Genomic DNA, 23,679 nt, shown 5'->3' on the forward strand with positions numbered 1-23,679 from the left:
GGGAAACCAGCACACTTCCAGTAAACATATAAAACATTTGTCATCAAGCAAAATGTCTAAAACTTAAAAGACTGACACTACAGAGTTTGGGCAAGGCTGTAAATCAAGTGGAAGCTGGGTTTACTGCTGGTAAATTGGTACAACCACTTTTGAAAACTATCTGACAGTATTTACTAAAGCTGAACAATTTGCCTTATCACCTAGCAATTACACTCCTAGGTATTTTCCAAAAAGAAATGAATGCACCAAAATATACACGCATACATGTGCACATGTGCACACCCCCACATAAATATACATGCATTTGTGTATGTATATATTTCATATGTATATACATGAAAAATATTAAATGACTGCTATTCATAATAACATGAAGGAATCTTACTAATATGATTTTAAATAAAAGAAGACAGAAGAAGAGCTTACACAGATGATAAGTTCATTTATATAAAATTTAACAGAAAAATAACCTGTAGTTCTCTAAATTATGTTGGAGGGGATACTTGGAACAGGGGATCATACCTAGGAAGTGATGTAAAGTACAATTCTGGGATGCAAAAATATTTGATTTCTTGCTATGGCTGATTGTTTCATGCATGGATTCACTATGTAAAAATACATCAATTACTTCATTACTTACAATTTCAGCACTTTGTGCATGTACAGTATGCTGATAAGTTTAAGCACTGCACAAGTAATTTTCATTTTAAAAAATATTTAAAAAATTAAAATTAATGATAATAGGGACTTTGGGGAAAAAGAAAAGAGAAAGGAGGAGGAAGTAAATAAATTAGAAGTTGCAATATTTATTTCTGTCTTTCCCATGATTATTGTTTTCATTGTAATGTGTTGTGAGAAATAAAAAATAAATTAGATATTTTCCCTGCTCTAAGATAAAGATTTAGCTGATATGATGTGTAAAAGTAAGACTAAACTAAAGTAAAAGAGAATTAAAAATTTAAACAAATCTTGATGGATATAAAAGGGAGGAAGATTCTAACTGTAACTAGGAATCAAGAATTCTAGAGGAAATGGCATATGGCATAGCTCTTGAGGACAAGTAAGATACAGAAAGGTAGTATTATATGGGACAGCTTCTACCTATGGAAGTAGGAAAGTGTAGAGCAAATATGGGAAAGTAACAAATCAGAGATTCCCGGACTGAAAGTGCTTAGAAGGAAAAATGGAAGAAAATAATGGAAAGTTGGTTGGATGCAGGAGCTGTGGCTTAGTGTTAAATACCATTCCAAGTAATTTGGACCCTTTTTCTGTCAACATCAAGGTCCTGTGAAAGGATTTGTGGGGGAAGTTGACATTTGATCTATGTTTTGAGAATGTAATTGGAGGAAATGTGAAGGGAGGATTAAACTGGAGAAAATAATATTAGTTTAAGGCACATTTGAGAGCACTCAGTTCTCCTATGTAATGCAGATTAAAGAGACTCATACCAGTTGATAGCACAGCAAATTACAGAACCCAGGTTTCTAAATTTTTAGCTAAAGATTATTCTCTGCAACAAGAATTAAAGAGAACAGGTAGCCAGAACAGGTTATCTGTTGACTAGTGTAGGTGAGAAGAGATGATGACATAAACTAGGATACAGGGAATATGAGCAAGTTGACATTTGATGGGGACTTTGAAAAGTTGTGACTGACAGGATTTAGTAACTAATTAAATGTGGAACAAAAAAGAGAATATTTTTGGATTCTGACTTGAATAACTGGAAAAAAAGTTTTTACTGAGTGAAGAGGAGGAGAGAGAGCAGGTCTGAGTGGGAAGAAGGGAAGACGTTTAATTTATTTCTGAAAATAAATCACCAGTTTTAGTCAGAAGCCAGCAATAAGTTCAGAAGCTCAAGACTCCTGTATGTGGCTGAGATGTCAAAGTGACTGACTAGTTCAGCCATTTTAGTGATTTGCTCAAGCCAGTTGCTAGGAATTGCCCTGTTTGAACAACCAGACAAATAAATGCATTTTTAAATTTTTACGTGATTATTTTAACATTTTAGAGACAGATCAGGAATTTCCCCCCATCAATGTGCTTCTGATGTTTGTTTCTTTACACTTTATTTTGGGGTTTATCTGAACTAACTGTGCTGGGAGGGGGAAAATGGGTGCATTGTTCAGCTGCAGCTATTTTTTTCCCCAGTAAAATAGCTTTGAAGAAAATCACCATTAAGAATTGTCTATTTCGGCTGAGCACAGTGGCTCATGCCTGTAATCCCAGCACTTCTGGAGGCCAAGGCAGGCAGATTGCTTGAGCCCAGGATTTCAACACCAGTCTAAGCAACACGGAGAGGCCTTTTCTCTACAAAAAATAAAATAAAATAAACTATCCTGTCGTGGTGGTGTTTGGCTGTACTCTCAACTACTTGGGAGGCTGAAGTGAGAGGATCACTTGAACCCAGGAGGTCGAGGTTGCAGTGAGCTGAGATCATGCCACCGCACTCTAGCCTGGGCAAGAGAATGAGACCCTGTGTCAAAAAAGCAAAACAAAACAAAAATCCAAATTCTCTGTCTGTAATGATTCATTTATTTGAAAATGATAATTGAATTCTTAATATGAGCCAGGCACTGTGCTATGCCTGAGGATACAAAGATGAGTAAAAACAGATGCATACTTTGCACTCATAGACATAACTGATTAGTATAGAGGATAGGTATCAAGCAATTCAAAACCAAGTATAACTGTTTAATCACAAATGCTGATAAGTGCTCTGAAAGAAGTTATTCTGTCTTCCATCTATAATCAATATATAAAAAATAATTAACGTGACGAGTGTTTGAGACTCTAATTTAAATACATTTTTTGAAGTAATGTAAATAGTGTCAGACTAAGAATGAAAACGAAGTGTTGATTCAGATCAGTTAAGTTTGTCATTAAATATTGTTCTAATATAATTTGCTGGAAGCTAAATATATGGGTCATAGCATACTAGGAAAATCAGTATAAGATTTTTTTTTTTTTTTGCTTTGGATGAGCTTTTTAACGTCAAGATATTTAGTTCATTTAAATTTGTTTTGTATGTGACGTAAAAATCTTGGTCAATTTAATTCTAATGATACTTGAAAAATACCATTTTCTAAACTTTACTGGATATATCTGGTCTCTTTAATCAACACTATTTTATTGTCATAGAATTTTATGAATATAGAAAGAATATCTGTTTATTCTAATAGAAAATTTAAAAAATAACATATCATATAATCTTTTTGTCTTAATATGTTCATGCTGCTACAGCAAAATATCAAAGACTAGGCCATTTATAAGCAATGAAAATTTATTTCTCACAGTTCTAGAAACTAGGATGTTCAATATCAAGATGCCAGCAGGTTCAGTGTCTGAAAAAGGCCCAATCTCCACGTCCAAGATAGTATTTTGAACACTGTGTCCCGGAAGTGAAATAATCCTCACACATGGAGGAAGAGGTTGAAGGGCAAAAGAAGCCTAGCTAGCTTCCTCAAGCCCTTGTTAAATATCACTTAATAACCTCTTAAAGGCCCCACTCTTAATATGATCACATTGGTGATTAAGTTTCAACACATGAGTTTTGGAGGACATTCAGACCATGGTACTCCCTAACCGCAAAACAAAATATTTTGTATTAAATTCTGAATACTTTGTATCATTGGAAGTCATAAAAGCTTGGTCTCCTATCTCTGGGCTGATTACTCATCTCCTTTGCTGGTTTTCTCTTTTGCCAACCTCTACTTAAATCTGGTATCCTTGAGAGTTTAACCTCAGCTTATTATACTGTACATCCTCTTATGTAACATCATTCATTTCTGTAGGGTAATTATCACTAGTAACATAACTCTGTCTTCATTTCCAGAACATGGAAATTTGCTGATTAGATATCTTTAGCTAAATGTCTCCTGGGCATCTAATGATGAAGAGCCTAAGCTCTGAATAAGGTATGACGCCTTGCTTCAAGAATTACCAGTTATATGCCCTTTAAAGATACTACTTAACTGCACTGTTTCTTGTTTTTTTTAATCTTAAAAATGATAGAATAATAATATATATATGACATAGAGTTGTTCTGAGGCTTAAATGAGGTACTATATAAAAAGTGCTGAAGAGCCCAGCAGTGCTAGGGCTGAGGCACAAGCAAGGTGCTGCCTACTTCAGGTTTGGGGAGAATTAGCTGGTGCCACTGAAAACAGCCCTGCCCTTAAATTTCATGTGCTTTAATTTTTTACAGTTTGATTTTTTATAACTCCCAAACAGCATACTAATATTACAAATGCCTGTGTACCTTGCATTTAGAATAAACATCTTTAAATTTTTTTATTTTTAGCCTCAAATTTTTGATAACAGAAATGTAAATTTGCCCCAAAGTTGTAGTCCTTTTGGATTCCTCCCCGTAAGAAAATCAAATGTTCAGCACAGCCTGTGAGAATATATGTATTACTTCTGTCTCTCTCTGTCTCACTCTGTTTCTCTGTCTCTGGCTTTGGCTCTGCCTGTTTCTCTGTTCTTTTCTCTTCCTCATTCTGTCATTCATCCATTTATTCACTGGTTAAATATATACTGGATGCCAATAAATACTGAGCTTTATTCTAAATGTTAAGTATATAGTATTAAAAATATAGGAAAATTTCCTCCTTTCACATTGGAACTTACTTTCTAGTAGAAAAGGTAGTAAACATGATTTTAGGTATAATTAACGCTATATGAAAAACAGCAATTAGAGGGACGAAAGGTGATGAGATGTGTGTGCATGTGTATGAGGGGTATTGATTGTGATAAGTTGGTCAGGGAGGGTGGCTATGAGTTGGTTATATTACAGCAGAGACGGAAATAACACAAATAATCAAGAAAATAAAGAAAATGTAAAGGATTAGAATCCAAGCAGAGATTCCTCTTGACTTTATAGCACAGTTGCCAGCATTTTGGGCTATTGATTTTCTGCTTGTTTATCTCTGCTGAACTGACTGTGGTCAACAACTATGTGGTGACTGTGGCTTTTCCTCTCCCTTTTACTCCTTAAGTCCTTGCTATTTCTGATGATTGAAGGTTGAGTCACAGCAAATGAAAAAACAGCATGTTGGAGTTTTATCTTCCCTTGCTCCACTTTCCCCAAGGACCGAATGGAATTTTCCCTGATTTAGTCACTGGCCTGTCAACAGTGTTTGCCACACTGTTTGGAGAAAAGAGGCGTTGTTGGAGTTTTCTTAAGATTTATGTAAATTATGTTTAGTCATAATGCATGAGAATAACGCATCTTGGCAGACATCTTCGCTGGAATATGTGGGAATTGGTGTTCTACTTGATTTATACCATACTTCATTCCATTTGGTAGATAATTACACATTTTATTTGCAGGTAATATCTGTTGCATAATTAAGTTATTTTATTTGCATTTTATTTACGCATGTATTTATTTATTTATTTAGAGATGGAGTCTTGCTGTCTTGCCCAGGCTGGAGTGCAGTGGCGCAGTCTTGGCTCACTGCAACCTCCACCTCCCAGGTTCAAGTGATTCTGCTGCCCCAGGCTCCCGAGTAGCTGGAATTTGTTTCGCCATGTTGTCCAGGTTGGTCTTGAACTCTTGACCTCAAGTGATCCACCCGCTTCAGCCTCCCTCACAAAGTGCTGGGATTACAGGTATAAGCCAACGCACCTGGCCTAGATTTGTTTTAAAATTTTATTGATTTTTTTTTTTTGAGAGTAAGAGGGAAATGGGTGAAAATACTTTGATGCTGATATCTTTTATAGAAAGTTCAAACATAACCTATTGAGATTTTCTTACATTTAAATTATATCTCAATACTAATTTGCCTTAGTATGATTACTGTTAAACATAGTTGATATTTTTAAAGAAATGCTAAAACGTATGTGGTAAAACCATTTTCTTTTTCTGCTTTTACCCATGATGTTTTTTGCCTTATGTTACTACTTAAAACTTAGGTCATTTGTTTAGGTTATTAGCTATCTTGATTAATGCCCCAAATACTTCTAATATGAAACCATTACCATCTGTATGTCATATGCTGTAGGTTGAACTATAACAAGTAACCAAAATTGTTATTAATAGCTTTGTATTCATTGGGGCTTTATTTTTAAACTAAATTTATTGTTATTTAAAACCAACATGAATATAGTGGTTTTTTTATTGCTTACACTTTTAAATACTAGCATTTTAATGCATATTGGTGATGAGAAGAACTTTAAAATGTCTCCCATGACCTTATCCTCTGGTGTTACTTGCATGATTATGTAATTTTATGTGGCCAAAGGGAATATTTCCTGTTGGGCCTAATTTAATCACATGAAACCTTTAAAGGCAGAGAAGTTTTTCCACCTGAGTGAATCAATGCCCAGAGAAGGGATCGATGCTCCTTTACTGACTTTGGAGATGGAGGGGATAAGACCAAGGGTTGAAGGGCATCCTCTAAAAACTGAGAGGGTTCACTGGTTGACAGTCAGCAAAGAAACGGGAACCTTGGTCCTTCCACCACATGGGATTGGATTCTGCTAACGCTAGAATGAGCCTGGAAGTGGATTCTTTTCCAGCATAGCCTACACTTTGATTTTGGCCTCATGAGGCTCTAAGTAGGGAACCTAGTTAAGACTATCCAACCTTCTGACTTACACAGCAGTGAAATAATAAATGGGGTTTAAAGTGCCAAGTGTATGGCAATCTGTTATGAAGCCATAGAAAATACAATATTAAAACATAAAAATTCATAAAATGTCTATTCTTAACTAATGAAAATGTTTCAAATTATTTAAGATTTTTAAAAAGATGTATTTTACCTTTACATATAAGGCAATAGAAGCTGATTTTAAAAAATGGCTTCTATAAGGAGGGCCTGGAAATACAAGTAGACATATGATGCAATTTCTGTAAAGTTAAATTCTTAAGCCATGTTTATAGGCTTACGTCCAACCCAAATATATCTGATAATATACTGAGCCTGGACAAGTAAGTCATTTTCTTGGAGGGAATCAGTTTTTCTCAGTGTGAAAAACTAAATCTTGTAGAGCAGCACAAACTATTTAGTAAAGTTTCCCTTTCCTTTAACACACTCTAATGTTTGAAAGAGTTTGACTCATTTCACATGTGGGATCAGTTTACCATTGGCTTCATATAAATCAGAGTTGTAAGTAACTTGCAATGTTATGCCTTAAGGTTTCTGAAATTCTTTACATTTCTCTACTTTTCTTCCTTATAAAAAAAAAAGTGCCTGAAAAACAGCATTCCAATACAGTTTTATTTATATGAATTTTTTCAAAAGATTTTTTTCACATTAAACATATGCATATATATGATGTAAATATATCATCTGTTATAGACTTCAAGGTAACTCCTACCTCATGAGCATCTTTGGCCTTGGCTAACACCTATAATATATTACCAAGTTATAATGTTCATACATTTATTCATTGAATGTCAAATAAGTGCCATGCCCTGTGCTAAGATTGTATATATATATTGAAAAATTTATGGTCTCTACCATTCAATAATAGCATACAAACTGATGAGAAACATAAAAGGTGACCAATTTTATGGGAACTATGCCAAGATAATTCAGAATTTTGATTCACTGCCTATAGAAATTTATAGAAGAGGTAATACTAAAGAGGTTTTATTTTTACTGTATTTGTTAAATGCCCCAGGCAATACTGTCCTGAATTCCATCTTCATTACAAACAGAAAAATATAAATGGAGTACAATTTAATTTTTAATATCTTCCAATACAAACTGAAACAATATTTTTCTTCATTTATCTTTCAATGTTTTGTAACTTTTAAAGTAGTGAAAATAAAATCACTTCTCTTATAGTTTACAGAAATATTACAAAATTAATTTTTCCATTCTGTCAACTATACCTGTATGGGCAGAAAGTTTCAAGGATTTTTCTTAAATATATATATTTTTCTCTCAATAGAATATTTGTAACAAAAAGAGACAAAGTTGTTAGTTTGATAACATTTGTTACTATTATTTTACAACATTTGATACTTGATTATATAGCTTATGTCATAATTAAAAAAAATCATAATCACCAAGAAGCCATAGAAAAAGAATAAATGGTTTATGATGAAAATTAGATATACAGAGCAATTGTGATTTTTGATAAATATGGTTAATTAGTAAAGTTTAGTCAGTCTTAGGATGTTATCTGAAAATGGAGTAATTGTACGTACAGAGTGAAGGACCAGGTTTAGAGTCAAAATATCACACTTTGAATCCTAACTCTGTCAAAAATAACTTTATTTATATTTCTCTTATTTCATTATTTACTTTTACTTTGAACATGATATTTAAACTCTCTTGGCCTCAGCTCCCTCTGCTCAGATGACAATGTTGATGTCTTTCTGTTGAGGCTGTTAGAATTTTCAATATCAATAATATATGTGTGATTTCATTTTAACCTATAAGATATGCCAAAGTAGTAATAGTAGTTCTTATGGTTATTTATAATGACAATATTAAATAAAAATGGATAATTGTGTCTGTTTAAGACCGAACACTTATGACGTATTTCATTTCTCAAAGGATTGGCTATAGTCATTGTTCTTTGCTTATTTCCATGGAAATTGAAAATGATGTGAAGTCATCACCCCTCAAAGCTCATATGTTGGAAAGTTGACCCGCAGTGTGGAGGAATTGGGAGGTGAGATCTTTAAGAGATGTTGAGGTGTCGACCTAAACACCTGGATTAACACTATTAATCATTAAATCATTAGATATCTGATTAACTAATGAATCAATACCACTGGCACAGGAGTGAGTTCATTATCACAGAAGTTGAGTTCCTTAGAAAAAGATGAGTTTGTGCCCCTCTTGCTCTTCCTTGTCCTTTTGCGCCTGCCCACCTTTTGCCATTGGATGAAGCAGGAAGGCCATCATCACATACTGGCCCCTCAACGATCTTAGACTTTACAGTCTTTAGAACCATGACCAATAAATTTCTGTTCATTACGAGTCACCTAGTCTCAGGTATACTGTTAGAGCAGCACAAAATGGACTAAGACAGAAAAATGGTCCTGGAGTGTGGGGTGTTACTATAACAAGTATCTGAAAATGTAGGAGCAGTTTTGGAACTGCTAATAGGCAGAGGCTGGAATTATTTGGAGGAGCAGAACAGAAAGAATTTTATAGCAATAAAAGAGCATTAAGAGCAATTCTGGTGAAGGCTCAGAAGAAGAGAATTGTGGGGAATGTATGGGTGTTCTTAGAGATTATTAAAGTGGTCACTATCAGAATGTTGGTAGAAATATGGACAGTAAAGACAATTCTGATGAAGTCTCAGATCAAAATGAGAAATGTCTTATTGAACACAGGAGTAAAGGCCATCCTTGTCACAAAGTAGCCAATAATTTGACTGAATCATATCCAGGCTCAGGAGCTTCATGGAAGGCAGAATTTAGGAGTGGTAAGCTAGGATATCTAGCATAAAATATTTTAAGCAAATTGTTGAAGGAGGTGGTGCATGGCTTCTTTTCACTTCATGCAATAAAATGAGAGATGAGATAAATGATTTAGACATAGAGTTTGTAATTAAAAGGGAAACAATGTAAAAATATGAAAAATGTGCAGCCTGACAATGTAAGGAATGAAAAAGTGTGCAAGGGTGTTGCCAAGTAATATTTTAATAAATGGATTAGCATGCATAGAAGGAAACCAGGTACTATTCGTCAAGATAATGGGAGAATGATCCTGAAGACATCCGGGAAATCTTCGAGGGTACTCCTCCCATCGCGGGCCCGGAGATTTAGGAGAGAAGAATGGCTTCAGGGAACAGGCTCAGGGTACCCTCTATCAGCTTGCTGTCAAGGCTGCCTTGGGATTCTGCTTGCTGCATTCCAGTGCAGTGATCTTTGGCCACCACAGGCATGGTTCGGGCAGACCGAGATAGGGCCTATGTTGCTGCATCAGAGGGCGAATGCAGTCATCCCCGACAGGATTCCCATAGGGCTATCCCTGCAGACATGCAGAGTACATGAGCTGTGGGGCCATGGCAGCCTACACTTAGATTTCTGAGGACAGCCTAGAGGCCCAGGCAGAAACTTGTCCTAAGAACAGAGCTACTGTAGAGAGTCCCCACGATGGCAATGCCCAGCATAACTGTGGGGTTGGAGCTGCCACATAAGCCCTAGAGCTGTAGAGATACCAGTGTGCAACACTAGGTTGGGAGAGCTGCAGGCACAATACTCCAACCCATGAGAGCTGTGGCATGGGCTCAGCCCAGCAAACTATAGGAGCAGGGTTCTCTGGGGCCTTGGGGACCAAACTTACACCCTAGTATGTACAGGAGATAGGACATGAAGTCAAGGAAGATTGTTCTCCAGCTTTAGTATTTGATGTCGTTTTCTCCGTTGGGTTTTGGATTTAGTCGAGACCAATTGCTTTTTTCTTTTTTTAAATTGCACCCTTTTGGAATGTGAGTGTCTATTCTATGTCTGTTCTACCATTGTATTTGGAAGTAGATAACTTATCTAATTTTACAAGCCTGCAGCTGGAGGGAAATTTGCCCCAGGATGAATCATGACTTGAATTTTACCCATATTGGATTTAAATGAGACTTTGGGCTTTGGACTTTCGAACTGAAGCTGGAATGAATGAAGACTTTAGGGTTATTGGGATGAAACGCATGCATTTTGCATGTGAGAGGGACATACATTTCTTGAGCTAGGGGAAGAATGCTATTATTTGGATGTGTCCACCAAAGTTCTTGTGTTGGAAACTTTATCCCCTATTGATGTGTTAGGAGACTAGACATATAAGAAATGTTTAGGTCATGAGGGCTCTGTTTCCATGAATGAATTAATACTGTTATTGTGAGAATGAGTTTATTAATGCGGGAGTGGATTTTTTATTGAAAGATGAGTTTGACTCCTTTCTCTCTCACCCTCTCTTGCCCTTCTGCCTTCTGCCATGAGATGGTGCAGCGAGAAGGCCCTGCCAAGATCCTGGTCCCTCAGTCTAGACTTCTCAGCCTCCAGAATGAGAAGTAAATTAAAAGAGAAATCAATTTGTGTTGTTTATAAATTACCCTATCTCGGGTATTCTGTTATAGTGTCACAAAACAGACTAAAATATCAATATTATAATGGACATATGCATGACATTCAGAGTTTGTAAGCTGGAGGATCCATAGGACAATAAAGTGTGGAATATAATAAGTGACAAACAATATGGGCAGGTGGCACATAAGAGCCTTATTGATGCAGTATCTTTATGTTATTCCAATAACAAAGAAGATTGTGAGGAGGATTTTGTAAAACTTTTGTGTTAGACATGTCTTAAGCCTTTTTATACACGAATGTAGCAAGAGCTTTTTAATATACATTTCTGATTGTCTGGGTGTTGTTTGAATGATAATGCGTTCGTAGACAAAGTAATCAGATTACATTGTTAGCAGTTTTGAAGGCAAAGAAACAGGGTTAAATTCGCAAGGGTTAGCTCTGTGTAAACGGTCAATCTGTTTCCATGGTTACAGGCTGGCTGAGTAAACTATAAATTGTAAGTGTTGGTTTGTGCTTTCTTATTTTAAAGAATCTGAAGAAGATTGTTTCTATAAATATGGTTTCCATCTCTGGGCTAAGTACAGGTCTGAGGACAAATTTAGGGAAGAGACAGCTTTTAAACTGTATCAATAGCAGTTCTTAAATATATCTTTCCCGGCATCTTGCCACATGTTTTCAATATTAAACGTGATCATGTTGTGTTTTTCGCTATTCTAATTATAAAGAAGGACACGTTTTTACATCTTTTCTGAAGGCATCCATTTTTATGATTTTCCTGGCCATAGGTGCTCTTGTAGTTCTCAGTAATGCAGAAGACTGTTGCTTTAAATACAATCAATTACCTTCTTTTCAAGACTATTACAGCAATCAATTTTAGCAGACAGGATTTTAAAATATGATACAGAAGAGATGTTCTGAAGTTCAAAATAAGATTCAGAATCTTGCAAGAAACATAAGTAAACACATTTGGATCTTATTTAAAATAATGAATTAATGTAAGACAGTACACGATTGCTTTTGTTTTTAAATTTTAATATCTTCTTTTGAAGCTTATTTTTTCCTTTGAAATAATATTTAGAATTGCATTACTTTTAGTTCAAAATAGCCATCTTGCCTCATTTTTCTTAACTTTGAAGTCATTGAACTGTGTTTTTTCTTTATATATCTTTTATTCTTTTCAGTGTTATGGTGCAATTTCTCCTTCTTCCTTACACCTTTCATTCGCCTGCTGAGCTGAATTGATTGTGGAGCTCCCATAGATTTCAAAGGGAATTCCATACCCCAAATACCTCCCTGGCTGTGTGTGTGTGTGCATATAGCAAGTGATAAAGTGGCTGAGAATTACTTACAGCATGTGCAAGGTGAAGATTAGAATATTAATTTCATCATTATCATTATTATTGCTATTTAATATTTATATAGCACCTTTACTCCAAGAAGCTCAAGAAACTTTATGAATTTTAAATTATCCAATGGGCTCTAATCTTAACTACACCCCTATGTGCTGGGTAAGGCACAAAATTAGTAATGGATTTGAGTGACATATATTGCTAGAGAAATCTAATTCTGTTGCTGTTTAGCTCTCTTCTATTATAGAAAAATGGCATTATATATTTGCCTAGAAAGCTTGATGGTTATCTCATTATCTTAGTACTGGGGGTCCATTTGCTATTTATTTTGGAAGAATTCCAGCTGACGGCTTATTCAAAAGTAAAGAAGAAATAAACGGACACTCACAAGTAAAGACAATTTTTATTTATTCTTTGCATTAGTGTCCCAAACAAAAATTCTGTGAAAAAACAAAATTAGATTTCTACTTGTTTTACAAAGATGTAAATACTATTCTAATTTTACATTCATTGCTTAAACTTGGGCACATCTGATAAATTTTCTTGGTCATTCAGGGTGAATAAAACTATTCAATATTCTGTCTTTGTGCCTCTTTTACACAGGGAAGTCAATTTCAAATTGTTATGATAAATTATTTGATTCTACCCTTCTAATCTAACACTATAACATAATGCAAATATCATGCATCTTTTATGACCCTAATGTAGTTATCAAAAATATTAATTTTCTCAATAATCCTTCACCAAAAAGATCTCATTTCTGAGACTATCAGACTATAATTTTAGCTCTACTGTACTTTGAAGCAAGTCTTGAATACTTTTTCTTATGTAATATACTAATACTTTTACCTGAGACTCTTATTTTTCTTTTTCCATTAAATGATAATCTAATTGCTTGAAAAAGCTTGTTTATATTTGGTTAATTCATATCCAGAATGATATGAAACAATACACCTAAGCAAATACAGTAAGAACTATAATATAGTTCTGAACACATTTTAAAATTTAATTAGAAGAAATAAATTTCTTTTTAAAAAATTTTTATTTACACAGGTTTTTGGGGGAACAGGTGGTATTCGGTTACATGAGTAAGTTCCTTGGTGATCATTTGGGAGTTTTTGGTGCGCGTATCACCTGAGCAGTATACAGTGAACCCAAATTTCTGACTGCAGTACAATCAAGAAAAGAAGGCAATTTTGAAGAGACTGGGGGACTTAGTAGGAAGTGGTATGAATAGGGATGGTGGGATAACATTATTGATTACTGCATCCTTTGTATATATTACCTCATTTAATAATAATACAATTCTAAAAATACATGACTTAACTCTTTTACAAATGTGAAAGTTGGAAATGAATAAAGTTAAGTAATTTAATAAAGGTCATGTGGCTGGTGAATGTTAGAAGAAGTAAATTCTCAAAAAACCTGTGCCTCAAAACATGTGGCCTTCTTTTTCAGGCAGGTCAGTAATGGAATAGATTTTGACATTAAGGAACATTTATTGTGGGCTTCTCAAAAACTCAAATGTGCGAACACTAATGCAACATGTAATTTGGCCAAGGGACTACTATTATATAGCTTATAATCATTACTCTCTTGGGCTTTATCATATATTTTTACTTCTATAACCACTCTCACAGTTAGGTTTCATTTCGAAACCACTTTACATTTTGCATAAACAAATGAGGTTTGCAAGAGTTTACTATGTGAATAAATAAATATAATTTCAAATATTTTAATTACTATTACAACTCCATTAAGTGGTGGTTTGGGGCAAGCAGTTTGTCTCATTTACCTGCCTGCCAGGAATGTTTTTCAAATCTCATGTACAGAAAAACCACAGGTTTTTCCAAATGTCACATGTCACAGATATTCAAATCCTCTCAGGTAGAATCTCTAAGCAACATATCTACTGCAGCCAAGTCTCTACTAGAGTTATTCATTTGGGTTTTTATTTGCTTGTTTTTAAACCTTGCTGTTAATTCTTTGCAAAAATATGTATACGCATATACATATATGTACATGTGTATATATACATATATATACATATATACGCACTTATACTGTATGTCAGTTTATTTTCATCTTTCCTTTTGAAAAATACAAACCCAATTACCTCCCACCAAATATACTTTTCCATGCATATACACACATATGTATGTGTGAGATGTGTGTGTGTCATGTATACTTTTCCATACGTATACACACATATCTATGTGTGAGATGTGTGTGTGTGTGTGTGTGTTTATGTATATTTATGAGATATGAGGTTGCTGTGTGATATGATTAGGCTTTGTGTCCCCACCTAAATCTCATCTTGAATTATAATCCCTATAATCTCCAAATGTCATGGGAGTGATGAGGCAGAGGTAATTGGATCATGGGGGCAGCTCCCCGATGCTGTTCTCATGATAGTGAGTGAGTTCTCAGGAGATCTGATGATTTTATAAGTGTTTGGTAGTTCCTCCAACATTCATTCTCCTTCCCGCCACCTTGTGAAGAAGGTGCCTGGCTTCCCTTTTGTCTTCTGCCATGATTGTAAGTGTCCTGATGCCTCCCCAGCCATTCTGAACTGTGAGTCAATTAAACCTCCTTCTTTTATAAATTATCCAGTCTCAGGCAGTTCTTTGTAGTTGTGTGACAACAGACTAATACATTGTATTTTATTTTAAACATTTAAAAATAGCTGAAAAGTTCTACCTTTGTGTTGATAATAAAATGTGGATGTTAAAGAAAGGGAGAAGCAGAAAGAATAATCATGCAGTTGTTGCAACAGCCTAAGTGAGAATTGTTGCTGGATTGAAAAAAGGGGATAGCAGTAGAATCAGTGAGAAATAGGTAGATTCTAAATATATTTTGAATATGATTATGAAAAAATTTATTGATGGATTAGTCTGTGTTAGCTAAACAGATTTGATGTTGGATTAGAAAGAAAAGAATAAAAAACTCCTCAAAAGTTCCCTGAACTATAGGGTGAATGATGTGATTAAGAACTGAGATGGGGAAGAGGAGGAGAAACAGAGTTAATTGGAGTTTAGGAAGAAAAATAAAAAACTCAGTTTGGATGTTTTAAGGTTAAGATGCATATTAAATAGGCGAAGAGACATGTTTATCAGACAGTTAAATATGTGAGACTTGAATAATAACTATAGAGACAGTATTTAAAGGCATAAGACTGCAAATAATTGTCAGAGGAATTATAGATAGAAACAAAAAAGGAGACTGAGTGCGGACAGCTGGGACATGTCAAAGATTAGAAGAAATGACAAAGGAGACTGAGAATAAACTGAGGAGGAGAACTAATAGTGAGTGATATCTTAAAGATCAAGTTGATAAAATGTTTCAAGAAGGAGAAAGCAGCCAACTGAGTCAACACCACTAATAGGTTGAGAGAGAAAAAGACTAAACATTGACCATTGGTTTTGGCAACCAGAAAGTCATTTGTGACTTTGATAAACACCTTTTTGAATACTCTATGACATCACTTAGTGTAATGAAGACTAACTGAAGAAGTTTTAAGAGAGAATAAGAGGCATATAATGAAGAAAGCGAACATAAACCCTTGGTTTCGAGGTGTTTTAATGTTTGCTAGTGGGTCCATCTGCAGATATTGTTGTCCGTTCACTACTTTTGCTAGCCACTAGGCTACTGTAGTAGACACAAGATGTATCACCAGACCCCACTTCAGGAAATGACTTGATTAAGATTGCAACCAGAGGGCGACCTCCAACTGTGACTTCCTGTATGGTCTCCATCAGAAACAGAGAGCTGCTTCAACAAGGTTTTTCTCTTTCGAGGGAAATCCATATATGGTGATCGAGTGAGGGAAGGGTGTAAATACCTGGCCATTTCAGCTTAATACCTGCAACTGTGTTGGTAATGCTCACTTCCAAACTCTCTGCGGTTTAGGTCAAAGATATGGTAGGCCTGTATCATTGTTTGACCTTTTCCTCTGCCCAAAGCTGGCTTAACGTTTCTCCTTTCACAGGCGTTGGTCTCTAATAAACCCATCGAATCCCAAACTTCTATCTTGGCACTTGCCTCAGAAGAACCCCACCTGTGACAATTACCTTGCTATTACCCTGTTGCACATGTCTCTTCATGGCTCATAGTGTTAACTCACACATCAGTTAGCAGTCCGGTACAATGTAGAGACAGAAAATAACATAATCAGAAGCTCTTTTTTTTTTTTTTTTTTTTTTGGTTTTCCTTTCTATGACTGGACTGCCATTTCCCTTTATCAAAGGGACATAAATATGAACATTCTCAAAAATTTCCTATCAGTTTCTTAGATCCAAAAATTTCTTTGTCGATTCTGTCACTTCCCTAGGGTTAGGTTTAGGAAAGAGTACCAGTAGTCTATGTTAGTTCACTTTCTTGCTAAGAACTACTAGTGGGATATTAAAAACTGATAGAGTGCCACGTATCTTTCAATGGCCATTAGACAGCAGGAGGCCTTTGTATATTGTGTATTTCAATTATTAAAATACTAAGGACTTTTTGAATAACAGTAATGAGATCCAAAATTATTCTTTAAATGTTAGCTTGTAAGATTTGCATTGAATAAAGGCTCTACACCGTTTATTCCCATGAGAACGGTAGTCTTAATGGTTGTTTGCCTAAAGAAGCAGGTTTAGTAGAGAATCTGTTTTCTAGCAGTTAAAATTTAATTGGATAATTTGAACTAAACTCATTTGAGGTTGACATTTTGTGTTTTGTTGTCATTCTTATCAATGAAAACTTGCCATAATAGCTCAATGTGACATCAAATGTATAATTGTAAGGCTGCAAAATAGGTACTTCATAAAATTGAAGGTACTCTCTTTAAGCATATACTCTTCAGTAGAGCTCTAAGTGTATCATTAACCTCAGTCTATCACTCTGCATTTTCAGTGTCAAATGTGCAATTTCTTGATAAAGGTGCCATGAAGGAAACTAAAACCCTGATAAAACTTTCTTAGCAATCCCCATGGTGTAGCAGTGAGGCAACAATAAAAGCCTTGCCCATAGACATTAATGTGAGTAAATATCATACAGCTAATTCCTGGAAACAAGGCTGAGAGATAACACCAGGTGTGCCATTTAAATGAGATGGGCATGCCATAGTTAACTATTATTAGGAGTCATTTAAATGCACTGAACTAAGTCTCTGCCTTGCTGATTATTGCAGTTAAGCAGGCATGCCATTTAACAGGGTAATGGATAAGTGGAACTCTCTTAATTGGGACATTCAATTTCTTAGTCCATTCTGCTCAGCAAATTGTAGTGTAAAAGTTTATTTTCTTCTTCTCTCACTCTACCAGTTTTCCCAGTATGGATTCTGGGACCTTGATAATTATTTATTTGGAAATGTTTTCTTTATTTTTATGTTCTGATTTCAATTTGACCACGGAGAATATGTAGCTAAACAATCCTTTACAGTGATCCATTTTCAAAGCTCTTCAGTACCACTTGATAAGCCAATATGTGGGAGCTTATTTCAAATTTCATATACATACTTCTTTACAAAAATGTTAACAATGTTTAGGTCTGGGTCATAGGATTATAGATAACTTTTATTTTCCTTATGTGAGTCTTTGAATTTAAAACAATGAACATGTAGTGCTTTTCAAATAAGGGGAAAAACAGTAATATGATTTTTAAAAAATGCATCTTCATTAATTGACATATTCAAGTGAGGACAATGCAAATGAAAACTTTAGAATCAGGAACTAATAGTATAATTACTTAAAAGAAGTAGCACACAAAGAAAAGCAAAATAACTAGATTTCCTTCTTCTGTAAATTGTTTAGATACCATTACTACTGACTTTTTGTTTTCTTTCACATTTCCCTCAACACAAGTGCCTGTTATCCATCTATTTCTCTTATAATAAACACAGATAATAGATATAATCTTACAGTTAAAAGAAACCTTATATTTCAGCAGTTCTCATATATTTATTTTACAGATGATGATACTTGAGCTCCAAGAGTTTAAGTTATAGTGCGGAGTTGTCTCCTGATTTTAGGCAGGCTCGTTTGACTATAGGAGATTACATTGTCCAACTTCTAGAAATTAGGAACTTTAGATAGTGCAGTACTGTTTTTGTAATATGGCATTATTGCTTTCATAGTGTTAATGTGGCCTAAAAATTTATTTCTTGAGTATGAAATCATGGTTCTGTTATTAACCCTTCTGGAGGTCACGTGCTGACATGGTTAAAACACTTGAAAACACTTTTATTAATCAGAGCCTAAAATCTGATGACTTTTCTCTTCATTCTTACCTACGACAAAAGGTCTATCCACTTCATTTTATCATCTTTAGTAAAATTATGTTTTCCTTGGCAGATCAATAAGAAAAAAATACGACATTGAAGTATAAAATATGAGTCTGAAATTTAGAAGCAATAGAAGAATGAGTGAGAAGAATTGCTTGTCATTTATCCTGGGTTCTGTGCAGCTGCAAAGACCTATTCTAACGGATGCAGCTATTTAGGCCTGCTTTGCCTTGTATTTTCTGCAGCAGCATTTTCCTTAAAAAGTGTTGTCAACTGTTATGATCATCTATCTTATGTAAAATAGAGTGCTATTTAATTTGGACCAAGTTACTCTTCATAATGGTCTTCACGCAATAGCAAAATGAAGTAAAGGCAAATTTTGTGTTCTTGTAACTATAGTTTTGCCTGTAGCTTTTACTAGTTGCACTTCATTATCTCACTACAGTTTGATGGTTCCAGCAAGTGCAGACACAGGTCTGGCCAACCTCCGTTTGTATTAATCCATCAGATTTGACCTGGCATTAAAAGACAGGAGAGCTCTATAGTTTTTTTTCCCCCTCAAGTGGCAGAAGGTATTTTCCTGCGTTTATCCACTGGAAAGGAGAACAGAAAACTACAATTGACTCTTAGGTGACATGAGAGTTAGAGGAACCAACCCCCTGCACAGTCGAATATTCCATGTAACTTTTGACTCCCTGAAAACTCAATGAAAACTTATTGAAAAAAATCCATGTATAAGTGGATCTGTGTAGTTCAAACCTGTGTCGTCCAAGGGGCAACTATAGTCACTGTGTTAAATCTCCAAGCCGATGGCTTCCTCATTCTCTCTTTTTCTCAGGCTCATTGAGCTGCACTGTGAGGTGACAGCCAGCAACCTCATTTATTTCCAGACTATAGAAATGTGAGAGAGAAAATACTCAAAAATTGTATTTGTAAATTTGTATTTATTATCAGTGAAGTTGGAAATGCCAAATGTTGAGGCATTAGAGGGTTCCTAATAAATAGTATTTTTCTCTACTGATATCTTGAACCAATTGAGAAATAAAATGAGAAGGTCAGCATATGGAAGCCAAAACATCACCTTTATAACTGCCGAAGGTTAGATGGGGTATGCGGTTTGTATTTACAGAGAGCATTGGACCCGAGAGTTACAACAGGGCTTACTGGGGCAGGCCTTTCCCCGTCCACGCTGGGAGGCTTCCTTACAATTTGTGACATGGAGGAGCTGACTGAAACGTAGGTTTCCTGGAGCAGATCACTTCCAAGAAAGCCAGGTGAAAGATCTGTTCTATTCACATGTAATTCTTCTTTCAAATTCATGATTAGATAAAAAATGAGTGAGGGGTGAGATAAACCATGATAGTTATAGCCAGTGAACTTCTTTCCCACGGAAATAAATAATAGAAATGGAGGATTTTCCACACTACCACTTTGTAGGAATGATCCAAAACTAGGATATGCGATTCTAAAAGCAATTCTTTACTATTCTATCCAACAATATTTACATTGTGCCCTTTTATATATACCTAGTCCATACCCTGCATTTGCTTTTTACTTTTATTTTTATGTTCGCTAAAGCAGAAGCATGGTGAAAGATATTTTGGGATAAAAACAACAATAAAACAATTTCTTTCCTTTGACTGACTTCCAGGTGAAGCGGTTTGTGCCAGTTGGCAACAATATCTTATATGTCATTATTTTATGATATAAAGAATTAGGGGACATTCTGATCATATTCAGAGTTGCAGCAGACATCTGAATCTGTTTTATTTATCTTCTTGAGAACTGCAGATGGTCAAGCCTCCCTTTCATTGCCTTTGGGATCAATCCACTTCCTGAGCTGATGGAACTAACTAGCCTGATCTTCTTAGTACACCTGTCACCATTGAAAAGATTGCTGATTTGCCATCAGTATTCTTTGTAGGGTCTTATGGCAGATGTTTGTTTATTCTACCTGTCTAAGGTTAAATTCTCAGAAAAAAAAAAAAAGACCTAACAGGAAATTTTTTTATCATGGATATGGATTTTATATAAAAAGCCAACATTTTTCCGTTAACTTTTACTTCATATGAGCTTTTATCTTATTGTTGTCTCATAATTGTAAGTCAAATATAATCCAATAACAGCAATTTCACATGTTACTATCTGAATTCATTCAAAATTCACAAGCGCTATGTACAAACTCTAAAAAATCTTAAATGTTTGTGTATATAAATAGATATTTGTAATTACATATATGTAGGTAATATTTAAGGGATATACAGTATATATATATGTTACATAAATGTGTGTACACGTAACATTTAAAGTTTTTAGAGCATGTGCATAGCATATTGTGAATATATAAAACAACGGTTTCTTATAGTTTAAAAAGAAGCTTATAACTTTTTTTAACTATTATTTTAAGTTCAGAGGTGAACTGTATAACAAATCATGTGAAGATTTGTTATACAGGTAAACTTGCGTCATGGGGATTTCCTGTGCAGATGATTTCATCACCCAGGTATGAAGTCTAGTATCCATTAGTTATTTTTGCTGATCCTCTCCCTCCTCCCACCCTCCACCCTTCAAAGGTCCTAGTGTCTATTATTCCCATCTATGTATCCATGTGTTTTAATCATTGAGCACCCGCATATAAGTGAAAACATTGGTGTTTGGTTTTCTGTTCCTGTGTTAGTTTGCTAAGGATAATGGCCTCCAGCTCCATCTATGTCCCTCCAAAGAACATGATCTTGTTCTTTTTTTTTTTTTTTTTTTTTTTTTTGAGATGGAGCCTCTCTCTGTCACCAGGCTGGAGTGGAGTGCAGTGACGCAATCTCGGCTCACTGCAACCTCTGCCTCCCACGTTTAAGCAATTCCCTTGCCTCAGTCTCCCGAGTAGCTGGGACGAGAAGCCTCCACCACGCCCAGCTAATTTTTTGTATTTTAGTAGAGACAAGGTTTCACCATGTTGGCCAGGATGAGCTTGATCTCCTGACCTCGTGATCTACCCGCCTCAGTCTCCCAAAGTGCTGGGATTAAAGGTGTGAGCCGCTGCATGTGACCGATCATGTTCTTTATAATGGCTGTGTCATATTCTCTGGTGTATATGTACCACATTTTCTTTATCAAACCCAGCATTGATGGGCATTAAGGTTGATTCAATGTCCTTGCTAATGTAAATAGTGCTGCAGTGAACATATATGTGCATGTATCTTTGTGATAGAATGATCTATATTCCACTGGGTATATATTCAGTAATGGGATTGCTGTGTTGAGTGGTATTTCTGTTTTTATCTCTCTGAGAAATCACCACATTCTTTTCCACAGTGGTTGAACTGATTTACGTTCCCACCAACAGTGTATAAGCATTCCTTTTCCTCTGAGACCTCACTAGCATTTGCTATTTTTTGACATTTTAATAATAGTTATTCTGACTTGTATGAGGTGGTATCTCATTGTCATTGTGATTTGCATTTCTCTAATAATCAGTGATGTTGAGGTGTTTTTCATATGATGCTTATAACTTAAAGATTAGTTGCAATATGGAATCCAAAACCATATCAATAAACTTTTATACTTTGTGCACTCATGAGACAATGAGAATTTACAAATCATATTATGTCTTGGTATTATTATGAGTATAGTTTTGAATTGCGGTACCCCTGAGAGAGTCTGGTAGTTCCCCAGAAGTCTTTGGATCACTCTTTGAAAACCCTCACTTAATAAAATATGCTAATACAGTGGAATGTAATAGGGGTGTGTGTGTGTATGTGTGTCTGTGTGTGTGTTGTTTATGTAGAGTAGTCAGAAGAAGCTTCTCTGAGGCAGTAAATTTTGAACCAAGGGCTAATGATAAAGAAGAGCCAGCCACATGGCCACCATGGAGAACATTTTCTGCAAAAGGAGCAGATGCTCTGAGCAGAGAGGGGCTAAGTTTACATTATTGAATTACTCAGATAATTAGATAATCTCTTCATTGAAAGACACATGTGTATTCCCAGCACTTTGGGAGGCCAAGGCAGGAGGATTGCTTAAGGCCAGGAGTTTGAGACTGGCCAGGGCAACATAGCAAAGCCCTGTATCTACGATAAACAAAAAGCTAGCCGGTTGTGATGGCGTGTGTCTGTGGTCCCAGCTTCTCAGGAGGCTGCGGTGGAAGGATCCCTTAAGCCCAGGAGGTCAAAATTACAGTGAACAACGGTCATGACAAGGCCCTCTAGCTTGGGCAACAGAGCAAGACTCTGTCTCAAAATTAAAATGAAAGAAAAATAAAGATGTATGTGTACATTTCAGTCACTTAGGATGACTTCAGTTTTGACTTAAAATATTTTACAGAATGAGAAATGGGACTTTCTTTTAGGACAATGCATTAATCTTACGATAGTGCTACTTTACATATATAATAGCCATTCTGTTCCTGCTTGCGGAGGCTAAAGGGTGGACCATGCCTCTTTTTCTACAACTTTGAATGTTTAAAATGCATGAAATATTTAAAGTAGCTAAACAAGTAGTCATTGTTGTCCAACCCAACTGAATAAAATGGTTAATAAAGAGATGTAGTAATTAAACAAACAAAAATATATATATATATTTTTTACTTAAGCACTATGCTTGTGGTAAAAGTATAATTGGCTAGAAGTAACCATATGTGGAAGATTTAAATCTGTTTATTTCAAGTATGTCTCTGATATAGTTATTTATCTTAATAAATTATCAAGTAATATTTGCATTTGTCATTCAAAGAAGTGGTTGGAAAATGTGAATTTTATATATATTTTATAAATCAGAATTTATAAATAGTCTTCTATGCCTGAATGTGCCTGAAAAAATATTTTGGAAATATAATGCATTTTGTATTCATGATCTACTTGAATTTACTTCTTGTTCCACACACTAACTTCAGAGTCTTGCAATAAGAATGCTTATTGGTGATGCCTTTAAAAAAATCTATAAAGCATGTGTGTATTGGAATACTGTTGGTATGAGAATGTCAAATTTTAATTCAAAATAACAAATGAAGATATTCCTTAACTTGCCTTTGCAATTTGCTTCAAAATATGGCAGTTTATTCTATTACAGAAGGCCTTAACCTGTTATATATC

Source organism: Macaca fascicularis, chromosome 8 (genome assembly GCF_037993035.2).
Source record: "Macaca fascicularis isolate 582-1 chromosome 8, T2T-MFA8v1.1".
NCBI lineage: Eukaryota > Metazoa > Chordata > Mammalia > Primates > Cercopithecidae > Macaca > Macaca fascicularis.